We start from the raw sequence: 16,076 nt of genomic DNA, 5'->3' as shown, positions 1-16,076 counted from the left end.
TTTTTTGTGGTATGCGGGCCTCCCCCCGCTGCGGCCTCTCCCGCTGCGGAGCACAGGCTCCGGACGCGCAGGCCCAGCGGCCATGGCCCACGGGCCCAGCCGCTCCGCGGCACGTGGGATCCTCCCAGACCGGGGCGCGAACCCGGCCCCCCTGCATCGGCAGGCGGACGCGCAACCACTGCGCCACCAGGGAAGCCCTTGGTAATTCTTTAATGTATCAAAGCACATCTTAGCTTTCAAGTCTATTGGATTTATAATGAGGTCATGCTTTACTCAGTTTTATGGCTAGTTTGACACATTGAAATATAAGAAGGTCAAGTGACTTGCCCAAGATCTTGCTCAGGGGCTCTAATATTAGATTATATATTAGTGAAATTAATACCTGAAATTTTTAAAGGTACCGTGTGAAGATTTACCTGTTTCCTGAAGCAGGTTCTAACGACCACCTAGATGATCACTGGGTTTTCATTAAAGATTTCTTTAAGTGAATAAACTTCCTAACTTATGAAAAGATCAGGAATCAAGAAAATAAGCCACAATATTATGAAGTCATAATTTACTGAGAACCAAAAACTATGGAATATTTCATAATATTGATAGAAAATGGTTATTATTATTTATATAAAGTAATGTTAAATTGAAGAAAAATAGAAAGAATGCAACCCCAAGTCAGGACTCTCAAGTTCGAATATCTTTTCTGTCACTAACCTGATTACCTATCTGAGTCTAACAGAAAGAATACAAATGTAATAATTTTACATACTCAGGTGTAAAACAAGAGGTTTGGATTTAATCTAAAAATTCCTTCCAGCTGTAAAACGCTGTGCCTGAGATTATAATATACGTTATTATAAAATATACATGTTTAATATATATTATACATATATTTCATATATGCGTGTATACACACAAATATACATATATTGAAGATGAAGAGGGCAAATGGAGAAATGGGAATGGTTTAAAAATTAACATTTGCTGAGCATTGGCTGTGGCCAGGCTCTATGCTGACTGTTATTATTTCATCTTCCTGCCCATCCTGTGAGGCCAGTGTCATTATTATCCTTATGTAGAAATCAAGGCACTGAGAGATTCAGTGACTTGCCTAATTTAAGTGGTGGAACCCAAAAATCTATTTCAGAGGACCAAGCATGTAAGCATTACACTATATCTCTTGTAATTTAATAGAATTTTTAATAGAATTTATTTTTAATTTTTTTGGAAGGAGCACAAAGAATAAGATTCAAATTTGGTTTTTAAAGAGATACTTCTTACCCAAGGATTTAAAACTAAAATAAGATCATAGGAATGTAGTAATAGCTGTATCTCCCACACAAGGAGTAGAATGCATAAGAAAAAGCAAAACTTTTACTTTGTGATGCTTCCTAGTTGGAGGACATTTCTCATTTTGCAGAGGAGGCCTAAAGAGGTGTGGAGACTTGCTCACTGTCAAACATTTAGTTGACTATATGCTTTCATTGAAGGAGATAGCCAAGAACTCCCTAATCCCAGTCCTATTCCATGCTGTATCTCTGGGAGTTGGTATTTGAAATTAAACACAGAGAGAGATAGATGATTGGATGGATGAATAGATAGATAGATAGATAGATCTCCTACCCTTCATGGAGCTTACAGTCTTGAGAAAATGACTGTGTGTGTGTGTGTGAGAGAGAGAGAGAGAGAGAGAGAGAACGAGAGGTGGATGGTTGGTTTGATGGTTTTTACAAAGTAACCAGTCTAAATTCATTCACTGAATATAACCATAGTCTGTTGTGTCTTCGTGGATGGATTATCTAGTTAGAAGATTTTCCTTAAGAAATTTGTAAGCTGTCTCACAGGAAAGAAATCTTGTCTTCTACCTCTCCACCATCCCCAGCTCCCTCCTTCTCTGCCCCATAGTCCAATATAATTTGATGATGATCCACCATTTGGGATTCTCTTCCTCATTAATCATCTCCAATAGCCAGAACACGTTCCTGCTATTTGTGTGTGGATTTACATTTCATTAAATATTATACAGGATTATTACACAAGCTTTACTATCCCTATCAATGACAAAATACCTCATTATTTTTCCATATAAAATTTTGCTATTATCTTTTTTTTTTTTTTTGGCTATTATCTTTTATGAATGACTCTTAGATAGGTAAAGAATACGGGGATGGGCTTCCCTGGTGGTGCAATGGTTGACAGTCCGCCTGCCGATGCAGGGGACACGGGTTCATGCCCCGGTCCGGGAAGATCCCACATGCCGCGGAGCGGCTGGGCCCGTGAGCCATGGCCGCTGAGCCTGCGCGTCCGGAGCCTGTGCTCCGCAACGGGAGAGGCCACAACAGTGAGAGGGCCGCGTACCGAAAAAAAAAAAAAAATACAGGGAAAATTCTAACATTACATTCAAATTTGAAATGTGTTACCATTGTAACAAAATAAGCAAGTGTTAGGCCATGACTTATTACCATGAGAAAAACATTATCAATTTTAGCATATGTCTATTTAGTGTCCCAGAATTTTAAGTGAATCATAATTAGACCACCACATGTCCTACTGTGTGTTCCAGCTTGCAGGGTTCATCAGTATATTTAGTTAATGATCTAAAGTGAAATATTTCCAAATAGCATCATTCACCTTGTATATGTGCCCAATTCTTGTTTGTTTTTTAAACACTTTCTTTTGTATAGTAGAGGACACATCTTGCCCTTCATTCACAGGGCTTGTGCTTCTTTTGCTAGTAGCTGTGGTCATGGATTTGCACTAGTCCCTCTCTGGCTTGGTCCACCCTTGTGACCAAGGTCATGAATACACAACACAGCAAAAGTGTGAGGTCAGGGATAGAGAACAGAGCAAAATAATTGACCATTAATGAGCCTGGACCCATGACTTGGGCCTCGTTAGATGTGTGCTTTAATGGACTGAGTTTTAAGTCACAGGCAGCCAACAGTTATACAGACTTAGGGACCAAGCATGTGAATTCAGATTCTAAAATGCCCAACGGGATAAGATCATAGTTCTTGTGCTTTAGGTGTTTACACTAAATTTAAACTGTTTTTTTTAAAACAATGCAGCTGACCTACTGAGCAACGTATTCTCTAAGCCATATTATTTTGGAAATTCCTGAGTCACCATTTTCCCCATTAATCCAAAAGTCAAGTGCAAAAGTAGCTTTAATCAACATCCAAACAGTAACCAGCAACTTCTCATTTCTACCACATGTGCTAGAGTGGGGGTCATACCAGAGGGCAGGTCTAAGACATCCATGCAACAATAAGCATTTAGCAGCTTATAGATGATTTAACAACTAGTCATTTGAGGGCTGTGTAGCCACAGTGGTAAGCTGGAATGGCAGGTTTTGGGGTGACTCAGTTTGCCTGAAGGGCAGAGCCAGTGATAGGCACAAACTGGTACTTTCACTGAGGTCTTGATATGCAGAAAACCAGACCATAATGATAAATCAGAGAAACTGAAGCTGACTGTGGATCATACCAAAGAATGGGCCTCACCAATTCCAACAGAATTAAGATTTACTTTGGTAACTGTGTGGTTTGGTTTTGAATCATAATGAATAGCCTTTATCCTGCCTTCTGGAGCCATGATGTTCAATACAGTAGCCACTAGCTACGTGAGGCTATTTAACTAAAAATAATTAAGATTTTAAAATGTAGTTCCTTCGTTTCACTAGCCACAGTCAAGTACTCAGTAGGCCCCCATGGCTAGTGGTTACCATATTGGACAGCATAGAACATTTCCATCATCACAAAAGTTTCACTGGACAGCACCATTCTAGAGATTTAAAAAAAGGAAGGAGCATCACGTTTGCCTGGATCAAGAATCCTGAGGGTTCCAAATTTTTAGTACCACATCCATTATTCTTTGTTCATCCCAATGTTTTTTCCCTTCTGAATCATGCAGCACACAGTCAGTCACCCAAATTAGCTTCATCCTGTCACTTCTCTGCTTAGAAACTTTCAGAGGCTCCCCAATGCCTGCAGGAGATAAAATGCAAGGTCCTTGTGCCTAGCATTCAAAGCCCTTCAACAGTCTGTTGATCTACTTTTTCAGCATTACTTTTGTTATTCTACAAATACGAATTCTCTGCCTCAGACAAATTGGTTAACTCTCTGACCCCTGAATACACATTCCGCCCTCCCAACTCACTGCCTTTTCCATGCCATTCTCAGTGTCCAGATGCCTGTCCAGATCTTCACCACCAATCTAAATCCTACCAGTCCTTCATGTCCTCTTTAAATCGCACATCTTTCAAACTTTCCCGATTATCATAGCTCTAAATGATACTTCCTCTCTCCTGAATTCCTACACCTCTTACCCATTTCTACTTGATATTATCTTTCCATGTATTTTATCTCCTCAACCAGGTAGTAGCAGAAGCTACCATCTTATACTCTGAGCTCAGCACAGTACCTGATAATAAATATCAATAGAGTATTTAATTGATTAGTGGTGAGCTCAATTCACTACTGGGCTAGAGAGGATATGAGAAGTGAATTTTCCAAAGTAGAGAGAAAAGGAAAAGGAAGTCTTTTGCTTTAATACTACCACTGGAACTACCACCAGAAATGAGTCTCCCTAGATTTGGTGGCAGGTCATACTTCCTCAGGAATAGGCCAGACTGTTCCTGCTTTGATCCTGACCTGTACCCTTCTACAGCCCTGAGCAAGTATGGACCTGGGCTGATCCTTCCTTCTTCTGCAATTCTTTCCCCACTTTCACATGACTGGATCCATTCCCTGCTTCCTGTATGGAGAAAATACGGCCAAAGGCAAGTTGTAGTTGAACAGAAAAACTGGAACTATCTCTGTCTAAGTCCAGTGAAGATGCTTCTTGAGTCTTATTCATTCTAAGTAAAGACTCCAAGTCATTGGCTAATAAACTAACTCTAAGCATCATAACAAGGTGACTGGATCATTTGGTCACTGAAAAGATTTGCCTTCAGGAGAGTTTTTAAGCTGTACAACTGAGTATTGGTGTGCCCCCTTTCTTCTCACATCCGCCTCTATAAACCAAAACAAAAGAAATTTTGTCTTATTTCAGCGAAAGGCTTGGTTATTTTTATTGTTTTGAGAAAGAAAACGGTTATTTCCCAAGAAGAGGATAATATTGTGGCATATTATTTGCCAGGTTAAATGACTATTTCCTTGGCCAGTTAACCACACACTCAGCCATCTCATCTGTAAAATGGGTGTAATAACAAAAGCTCAAGGGCTTGTGTGAGGGTTACATGTGAGAAAAGAATGACGAATTAGTTTGTAAACAATAAATACCTAGCTAGACAAATACAAGTTGTGGTTGTTTGTAATATCTAAAACATCAATCAGCTAAATATGGCAAAGGTCAGATAGAAGGCAATTCAGAACCAGTCAGGGAATCTGAAGCAGTCTAACAGTTCAGCAGTGGGAAGATCCAAGGTCTCCCATCTTTCCACGCCCCCAACAGGATGGTGCCCAGGGCAACAAGCCCTCGCAGTCTCATTCCCTCCACCATGCCAGTGGAATGCTGCTGAGTCATCACTGTCTTCTAGAGCAGCCGAAGAGATTTGTGACTCAGAGAACTGATTTATAGTTTCACGTTTCACTGCTCTAGCTCTTCTCTGCCACACAAAGTTTCCAAGTTGCACCTGTTTCACACAACGTTTGAAACCTAGGAAATGACCTCAAAACCGAATAGCAGCAAAATATAGAAGCCATGTTTTAAATGGCCTATTGACATAATGATTCTAATAGAGGTATTTCTGACTTTCAAATCCTAAAGAAAGGTTGAGAACTGAACAAAGCCGTTCAGGACTTTGTATACACCTGTGGGAACTTTGTATTTTGGGGTACTTTGAGACTAGAGCATGCATTTCAACCTGTGCTTTGTATGGTGATACCACAGGCTGCCACGGAGCCATTTTTTCTTTCTAAACTCTGCTGCTTGTAACATTTGCCAGGTAGCCAGCTGGGTTGCGGGTTAGGTGCTGTGAAAGTCATGGAACAAGTTTTTCTTTCTGTGAAAGAGCACCATACTCTGAACAAGTCCATTCATACCTGTTTTAATCAGCTGAAGAAAAGAACCAAATTTTTAGGAACCAGCCTAAAAGTTGCACAGTGAGAAATGAAGATATATCCATGATTATTCTTTATTAGCATTTTGCAATACCCTAAAAAATGCTTTGGAATGTCATGAAAAAATTATAATTGTATAACTACTTACCCTTTCATTTGTTTGTTACTCATTCCAAAAAATTAGCTTCTTTAGGACTTCCCTGGTGGTCCAGCTGTTAAGACTCCACACTCCCAATGCAGGGGGCCGGGTTCAATCCCTGGTCAGGGAACTAGATCCCGCACACCGCAACTAAGAGCCTGCATGCTGCAACTAAAAGATCCTGCATGCCACAATGAAGATCCCGCACACGGCAGTGACCTGGCACAGCCAAATACATAAATTTTTTTTTTTTAAATTAGCTTCTTTGCACTACACATTGTAAATAAACTACACTTCAGTTAAAAAAATTCTTTTTAAAAATTAGCTTCTCTGAGCTCTTTTGGGAATAAGAAAGGGAACCACTGCTAGCCTGAAGAAGACATAAGTAAAGAAAATATGATAAGGCTTAACAACAGGAAAGTGTCAGCAATTTAAACGAAGGTCAAAGATTTTAAACAAGCTGTATAGATAAGGCCTAGCACAGGGAACAATTCAGGACAGCCAATCCCTAAATGGAATCACAAAGTCCAAAGCAAAGTCATCTAGAGATTTTCCACAGTCACTTAGAGGCCTTGTAAATGATAACATTCCTCTGATCCCCTTAATATGATTAATCTTTCATTAAAATGTTTTCAAAGGTCAAAGGAAAGATCAGTCTAGTAAGACCCTAAAGGCAGCTGTGTCCTGAACTTGTACTTCTTGGAACTTACTTTTCTTATCTGAAAAATGAGCCAGATGGACTTTCCCTGGTGCCTCCCTGATTTAGAATTTTATGATTCTAAATATTTTGCTTGTGAAATTTGTGAGGAACTTGTGCAGAATTCCCTAGTAACTAGGAGACCCCTGGAGATGTGAATGTAAATAGAGCTAAGGTCATAGGGGACTTGACTCAAGAGTTACATCTTTTTATAAATGGTAAAAATTCAGATCATTTTAGAGTTCCTACTTTGTTGAATGATAGTTAAAATACTTAGAACAGACTAGGCCATGCCTATTCCCACTAACTGATCAATCCTGGACATTTATTTCCAAAAATAGCCAAAAATGATCAAAAGGGGGGAAGAGGACATTATCTCTTTACAAAGACCAGAAAAGCAACAATAAAAGGGGAAAGTGAGCAATTTTGAGTGTCACATTTTTTAAAAAAACATTTTCTTCTAAATATTTATATTCTTCAAAGAACATAATAGAATACATACAAAGGAAAGCTTGGAGATAAGCCCTGCTATTTCAAAAGATTAATGTCCCATTAATGATGATATTTCCTTAATTTAAAAATAAAAAGTGAAGACAATTCAAATGGAAAAAACAATTGTGGTGTTGAAAAAAGAAACTATACCTTCTACACTGTAGACTCTCCATAAGTATTGGTTAATTGATTTGCTTGGAACTCAAAAGACCCTTTCACATCCAAGTTCTTCTTTCTACCTCTGTCCTAATTATTGTTCATTCATTCCTTCAATAAACTTTTATTGAGCTCATGGAAATGAAATTCACTAAACACTGTGAATATGAAGATAAATTTGATAGGCCCTGTCCTTGAGGAGCTCACAATTTAGTGAGCTAATCTGCTGACCACCAAAAGTAGCAGGTTTGGTATGTACTAGGATTGAAGTAAACTCAGAGGAATATTTTGTGGCACACTGATTCACATTAAGATAAACCTGGGATACACTTTACAGTAAACCTAACTTCTTGGTAAATGGGGACTCTCCCTCCAGCATGAAAATGAATGTAAAAGTGACTTTAAAAGCTTCAAGCACTATATGCAGAAGCAGGTAAGCCTAAATATAATGACACAGCTAAGTTATGGTCTAACTTCTTTGCAGCAGAATCAAATATCAGAGCTGAAAGGAAATCTGGAAATCATCTAATTCAATCCTCTCATTCGACAGAATAGAAAACTGAGGTCCAGGGAACAGAGGGGCTTAGCCAAGAATTTCCAATTTGTTAGTAGCACAGTCAGAGCTCTTATCTCACATTATGATCTGACTTGACACCAAGAAGTCACGGTACATATTTCCTATACCATACACATTGCAAAAGAAATATGATGTACTGTTTCTTTGAGTAGGTATTTTTATAATGAGTTGCTCATTTGGAAGTTCAGATATTTGCTCATTTGGCAAACATCTTTAGAGATGACTACTAGCCGCCTACAGAAAGAAAACCACAGCTTTTCTCCTCTTTGATCAAGGCTTTGAGTAAAAGTCTAAGAAGCAGCAATAAACAGCAACTGGCAACTATAGCCTTAGATCAGAGAACAACCTTTACACTGGTACAGAGCAGACACCACTACAAGTTGTAAAACCTCAGGAAAGACCATTAATAGCATAATCTTGGAAACAAGAATATACACTAGTTCAATCACAAAAATCATTAGATCATCCAAGCCATATTGTGTCAAAATCAGAGAGAAGATAAAATCACATTTAAATGAAATGGCAGTTCTAAGAAATCCAGAGGACTTCATTTTCTTAGCTAGATTCTTACAGTAGTGAGAATAACCAAGTAACATTCCTTCTCTGCTAACTTTCTCTGTAGGACACTAATGGAAAATTATGTTCAGAGACAACTTAGTTCCCTTAATTCCTATACCTCCCTTCAATTATACAATAAAGCTCCCCAAATGCTTGAGCCATCTCACACTACAGAATCAGCTCCAGAAGATGAGGTGTTACTATAGCAGAAAAACACAGGCTTGGGAGACAGACAACCTAGATTCTGTTCTGTGCTCTGCTCCTCAGTTGCTGTGTGACTGCAGGACGGTCCATTGACCCTCCTGGATCTCAGACTGTTTCACTGTACAGTGAGGGATTAGAGGAACCCAGACAGACTATACACTAGGCAGACTATGGTACCAGATCTGGCACGTTTGACAGGTTATTTCACTAAGCCTTCTCCTCTATCTAGGAGAGTCTTTCCTCAGGATACAAGAAGCTCCCCGTCGGTCTATCCAGGAGCTAACCATTGGCTCTCAGGTCACTGCCTGTTAAGTTACCCTCGTCTGTCCCGTAGCCCCCAGGCCCCTCCTGCTCGGCCGCGGCGGAAAACCCGAGCCCGCGGGACCACAGGAGGAAAATGGAAACGGGCCCTTCTGAAACAAGTGCCCACAAGATGCTTGTCTGGCGGCTGGGCCTCCGCTCGTAAACAGGAAGGGTCGTCTCGGGGGCGGATCGAGTCAGGTTTTCGAGATAAGGGGAGGTTTTTCTTATTTCACCAGTGGAAAGTGTTTCACACAACGTGCCGGATGAACCGTAACGAGCGCGGCCTCAACAAGCCAGGAGGCAGGGCGAGGGTGGTTTGAGATCGCCCCTCGGAGTGCCACGTGCCACGGAAAAGGAACTCAGTATTGTTCTTAAAGCAACTCCTTGCTTCCCGTCCCTCCGAGGGGAAGAGAGAGAATAGGCGAGCCTCAAGCCTAAGTTTTTCAAGCGCGCGCGGGCAGACTGGGCGGGGCGCGGGCCGAGGGCACTATATCTCCCGGCGGAGGAGCACACAGCTGCTCTTCGTACACGCCCCAAAGCGCGCTGCCCTGGAGCCGGTTGTTTAGTTGGCGCTGCCGAGGCTGCTTTCCTCGTTCAGTTTGACAAGGATGCTCTGATTGGCCAGCGCGACCCTGCAGTAGTTGGCCGGAAAGAGTCGAGGCGCCTGATTGGCTGCGCCGCACCTGCAATGCGTCAAGCCGCGGTGGGCGTGAACGCCTGTGGCTGGAGGGGCAGCAGGCCGCCTTCGGTAGAGAGCGGCTCCGCCTATGGCCGCCATCTTTACTAGTGGCAGCCGGGACGTCCCGGACGCAAAGGGATTTTTCACGGCGCTCTTGGGCCAGTAGAAAAAGGCTTTGCGACAGAAGTTTTGTGAAGGGGGGTTCTTTTCCTTTTTTCCATTGCGGTGGGTTGTTTCGGTTTTGTTCAGGTGCCAGGGAGGTGGTGGGGGTAGAATTCGAGGGCTCCCGGCTCAGGGCCGAGTGGCCATCCAGGAAGGAGGGGGTCTGACAGGACGTTTAGCCGCCGCTTCTCGAAAACCGCTGGGTCTGCGTTCTGTCGGCGAGCGCGGGGAGTGTGATTTGATTCCTCTCCATTTCTAGAAGCAAAAGGGAGATTTGCTTCCTGGGCATCTTGCTCGGGCTGGAAAGCAGTTCTGGAAAGCTCTCCCGAATACGTCATGGTTCTTGCTCATGCTGTGCGCCTGCAGGGAATGCGTTTTTTGTGTTTTAGAGCTGTAAATCCAGTAGCCGTCTTGGAAACTATTTACCGGCTGCAGGCACGGCTGCCTGCAGGAGCAAAACGGAGCTTGCCTGACAGACATGCTACGAGACGTTGGCTGAAAATTATTTTGATCATATCAGTTTAGTTGCCTTTTTAGGCAACTGTTGTGTGTGTGTGTGTGTGTGTGTGTGTGTGTGTGTGCGCGCGCGCGCGCATCCGGCTTTCATTCGTCTCTGATATCCACGCCCGCAAAAAAGAGAAAAACCCTCTTCTTATCTTTTACTGCAGCAGAAGTCGTTTTTCCGGATTCTCTTCAGTGGATATGGGTGAAAAGAAAGACTATGTTCCCTGGGTGAATTAGAGCTGGAGAAAGGGGGAAAGGCCATGGTTGTCTTGGTTTAGCGGGAGTGATGTCTCTGTTGGTTTTATTTGAGCTGCATAGGTGCAAATTCGGTGCAGTGTGGGTATCCAAAGGTGAATTCTGGAGCTGCCTTGGTGTGGGTGTTGCCATGGCTACAGGGAGAGGTAGTTGGTGAGTTACGGGGGCCAATAAACCCAGCAAGGCCAGGCCCCTCCCTTGAATGAAGCCTTAGTATTAACTATCCAAGTTTATGTATCCTGGCTTTCACCATTCCCATCCCGGTCCAAGATTCCTGGACTGATCATTACAGGCACACGACGGTCTGTATTGATTCCTATATTGACTAACACAGGTGCAGTCACTGCCTTGTATGGGTTTTCTAATTAGAAGCTGCATACGGGAGCATAATTTTGGAACCATTTGCCATACAATTTGATGTGTGAGTTATTGCTACTCTTACCTCATCATACCGATTTTGAACATTTAATCATTGGCTTTTTATGCCTTTTCCCATAGGCAAACCATCACTTTACCTTAGAGTACTTTCTGCTTAAAACTTACACTCCATTTTACTGTGTATCAATATAATACCAGAGCACTGAGTTCATGGACATTGCAAAAGAAAGACAGTTGCAGCTTTGCATAATCGCCATATAGCAACAACCACTCGTGCCTTTGTGGAACACGCAGTAATTCAGTGTTCTTTGGCAGCTGCAGTGCTGGGAGTCCGCCCCTTGGCTTGCTGTGTGAGGTAGAGCAAAGGACATCTTCCAGAGTCTTGGTTTCTTCTGTAGTATGAAGAGAATCAAGTCTGTTTCCCAGTCTTTGTGACGATTGCATGAGATAGGAATGTGCCAGCCCTATGTAAATTGTAGAACTATTGACATAATGATATTCAGTTACTAAAGCATTTATTGAGTGCCAGTAACTGTCTGATATTGTGAGAGGAAGATTTTCCTTCAGTATTTTCTGCTTTGTGGGGTGAACAGATTGACAAACTCAGATCTAAAATAAACCTTAAATGGCATAGTTTTTTTCTTAATTGAAGGCATAGTATTAATGTAGCCTTATTAGCATGCAGGCCAGATTTGAGGGCCCTTAGGGTGACTAGCACATCAGTTTGCCTTGGTCTTTCCTGGTTTTAGCATCAAAGGCCCATGTCCTAGAAAGCCCCTTTGTCTCAGGCAAACCAGGACATTTGGTCACCCTTGGATTGCTTTCATTCCTACCAGATGGGAGGATGAACAGAATAGGAAATGAAGATTCCTACTATATAGAGGCGATTAGGTTTCCCTGCAGTTGGAGGCTACTGGGCTCAAGAAAAGGGATGTCCTTGTGTAAGTTAAGTGTGGGCTGACGCCTGAAACTCAGCCTGTCCAAATTCAAACATAATTTTATCCATCTTTATTGTTCTTCCTTCTCTCAGTCCCCACACAGGGCCTTCTTTCCTTCCTTCCTCTCTGCCTCTGTTTTCTTTCTTTTCTATCTTTCTGTTTCTGAACTTTCTTATTCAGTTCTAATCTTTATCTCTGGTAAAGGCTCACCTAAAGATATCATCACTTTGGAGTGCAGAAATTCTTTTTTATGCCATGGACCCCTTTGTCAGTCTGATGAAGCCTAATGCTGCTATGGTTCCTTGCTGTATTCATAATTGAAGGCATGCTCCATTTCACTTAGAGGTTAGTGAAAAGAGATGTTCTCCTTTTCCATCCAAGTTCATGGACCTGAATTGTCTCCATGTAGGCCAGGTTCAGAACCCCACTCCTTCTCCATTGCCCCATTGTAGTTCTCTTTCCACCCTGTCCTCTTTTATACTCTTTCACCTTTACATTCTTTTTTTTTTTTTTTAATAAATTTATTTATTTATTTATTTTTGGCTTTGTTGGGTCTTCGTTGCTGCGTGCAGGCTTTCTCTAGTTGCGGTGAGCGGGGGCTACTCTTCGTCGCGGTGTGCGGGCTTCTCATTGCAGTGGCTTCTCTTTGCTGCAGAGCACGGGCTCTAGGCACGCGGGCTTCAGTAGTTGTGGCTCGCGGGCTCTAGAGCACAGGCTCAGTAGTTGTGGCGCACGGGCTTAGTTGCTCCACGGCATGTGGGATCTTCCTGGACCAGGGCTCGAACCCGTGTCCCCTGCACTGGCAGGCGGATTCTTAACCACTGCGCCAGCAGGGAAGTCCCACCTTTACATTCTTGCTATTATATGTTACCACCATAGTTCAAGACACTGTGGCTGTTTTCCTAACTATTGCAAAAATTGTTCTCCCACCCCTAGTTCCATCTTACGCCCAGCTGATGGAGTAGTTTTTCTAAAGCACATATATGACTATATAATTTCCCTCCTCTACCTCCCATGGCTTCCTATGGCCTCTAGCCTTAAGTACATTTTCCTCAGGAATTCCTTCAGGGCCCTCCATAATCTGATCTTTCAGTCCTAATAATCTGCTACCCTTTGCAACTCCTAAATTTTGGCCGTACGAACTGTTCTTTAATCTTTGTGCTTTTTCCCCTCCATCTTACATTCACGTTGCTCTCTGGGCCTCGATTTCTGATTTCCATCATCTCTGCCTAGCAGAGCTCTAACATCCTTAAAGACTTACTTCAAATGCAGAGTTAGCTAAGATAACCTCTTCCTCCACTGGACTCCCTCAGTGCTTTATTTTGCCCTCTTCTCTTCTTACTGTCTACTTTATTATGAGTATTTGATTACTCATTCCATAAATGTTTTTCAAGTATCTGTTGTGAGTGTGGCCCTGTACTAGGGGCCATGCGGATATAAAATAAAACTGATTCGAGCCTTGGTTTTTAAAGGACTTGTATTTTTGGTTGGGAGGTAATGTGAACCTAAGTAACATTTTTTTCAAGGTAAAAGAAAACAAGTATTTCAGGCATCCAAAGGGAGAACTCACTTTGCTAGAGGGATGAGAGAAAGCTTTGTGGAGGAGGTGGCATCCAAGCTAGCTTGGAGGATCAGCGACTTATATGGAGGTACATAGGGAAGGCATTCAACACAGAGGGAATACCAAGAACAAAGCTACCAAGCTGAAAAGAGAAGGGTATGTTAGGGAAGGGGAAGAAGTTATTAAGTCTGTTATTAAGGGGCCTCTTGGGAGACAGGCTGGTGGCATGTTGGTTAAGGCTAGATAGAGAATGGCCACACATTCCAGGCCAGAAGATAAGATGATGCCGTTGCATGGAATCCATTGAAGAGTTTTGACAAGAGACTGACAGAGGTGAGTTCAGAATAATTATGTGGCAGCAAAGTGGGAGGTGAATTTTACAGTGATACTGTAGACAGGGAGACTAATGAAAGCAATAAGAATAATGGCATATATTTATTGACCCCTTACAAAATGCCGTGCAATATCCTTCCTTGCAATATCTCATTTATAGCTCACGAAAACCTTATTATTCACTCTTTTCACAAATAAGGAAATTTAGGTTAGAGAGGAATAACTAACCTCTAAGTTACAAGAGGTTAATTATAATAACTAAGTTATAAGAATAACTTATCCAACTTCACCCATGGTGACAGAGTTGGAAGTTGAACCCATTTACTGTATGCAGTAGTTGGTCCATGAATTAGCCCTTAATCTGAAAGTGTTAGCAGTGGAATTAGAGGAGAAGATCCAAGAAATCATATATATATTTTAATTGTCTTTATTATGTTTTGGCTGCGTCAGTTCTTAGCTGTGGCATGCAGGATCTTTTGTTGCTGTGTGGGTTTTCTCTCTCTAGTTGTGGTGTGTGGGCTCCAGGGCACGTGGGCTCTGTACTTTGCGGCACGCGGGCTCTCTTGTTGAGGCATGTGAGCTCAGTAGTTGTGGTGTGCGGGCTTAGTTGCCCTGCAGCATGTGGGATCTTAGTTCCCCGACCAGGGATCGAACCCGCGTCCCCTGCACTGGAAGGTGGATTCTTCACCACTGGACCACCAGGGAAGTCCCCGATACACCTTAAATTATAGTATTTTATGTTCTTTAAGTTTGAAGTGAAGAATGAAAAAGCAACAAATATCACTGTGGTTGGGCTGAATTCCTGGATTGTCTTCTCAAATGTTGGTTTCATCATGTATCTCCTACATATTTTTCTATATGAAGGAAATAAGACCAGTAAGCAAAATATGTTGCTACAGTTTTGCCTCACTTTACGAAAACTCATGATATCAAAATGGGGAAAGGATATAGATGCTAGTTGGGCTTGGCCTTCTACTTGGACTCCTCAGAAACCTCACAGAGGAAAAGTGCCAACAGCAGTGGCCTGGAGGTGTACCAAGTTATGCTTCCAAATATTCCTGTTGATTGGGCATGTTTCTGAATGTGAACTAGAATTTTTCAGTGCATTTGCCTTCGGGTGAAAGACCTTGGGTAGTACTTGCTTAAAGATATATAATGGTTTCAGAGCACTGAAGGAGTGATTTTCCTATGCTCTGGTCAAGTCAGTATCCCCCTGGCCCCCCGCCGTGCCCCTCCAAAAAATACACTAGCAATAAGGAGGAAGAGCATCAAGAACAATTGCCCTTCAAGAACCACTGGATTATTTTGTGTTTCCCTTGGTACTGTCTTTCCAATCACCAAAGACCGTAAAAAGAGGAGTATTTATTCCAATCCCTTCTATTCCACCTCTCCCTACCCTTTATACTTCTGGTCTTTTCCTGATTATAGATGGCAAAATTAAACGCTGTATATGTCAAAGATCCTTCAAACCTAGGAAAGGCTTTTCATCGTCAGTAGTTCTAGTATACATTTTATAATACACTGACTACCTTTTCCCTTTTGCTAATGTTCTTACATCATTTTGTGTGTTTTTATCATTCTAATTAGATCATAAGTTCCTTAAAAACAGAAATTACCTTAAAAAAAAATTCCCACCACCTGCACCATTGTCCTGCATATAGTAATCACTCAGTCTTGATTTGTCATTTTTCTTCTCTTTTTTTCTGAGTTTTCTAGTCAACACTTATCTCTGATGACAGCATTGAAAAGTTTAATGATACTCTAGAAACAGGATATTCATTCAAGATTCATTCAACAATGTTTATTAAATTCATTCTGTATGTCAGATACCCTTGAATGTGAGTGCTTATTACCCTCTCCTGGGGTCATGGTTATTAGTGGTTTTTGGGTCATCAACACCTTTGGGTGTCTAATAAAAGCCATAGAAACCTCCCAGAAAAACATACACAAAATAATTCTGCAACTCTTGTCATAGAGTCTAGACTTTCAGACTCGATCAAAACCCAAACATTCAAAATCTAAAAATCCTCTTCAGTGGGATGTGTTTAGGCCTTACACTGTATGATCACGTATGATCTATCTAT

The sequence above is a fragment of the Physeter macrocephalus genome, chromosome 11 (genome assembly GCF_002837175.3).
Source record: "Physeter macrocephalus isolate SW-GA chromosome 11, ASM283717v5, whole genome shotgun sequence".
Lineage (NCBI taxonomy): Eukaryota > Metazoa > Chordata > Mammalia > Artiodactyla > Physeteridae > Physeter > Physeter macrocephalus.
The sequence above is the reverse complement of the archived record's forward strand: the minus strand, read 5'-3'. Positions refer to the sequence as shown.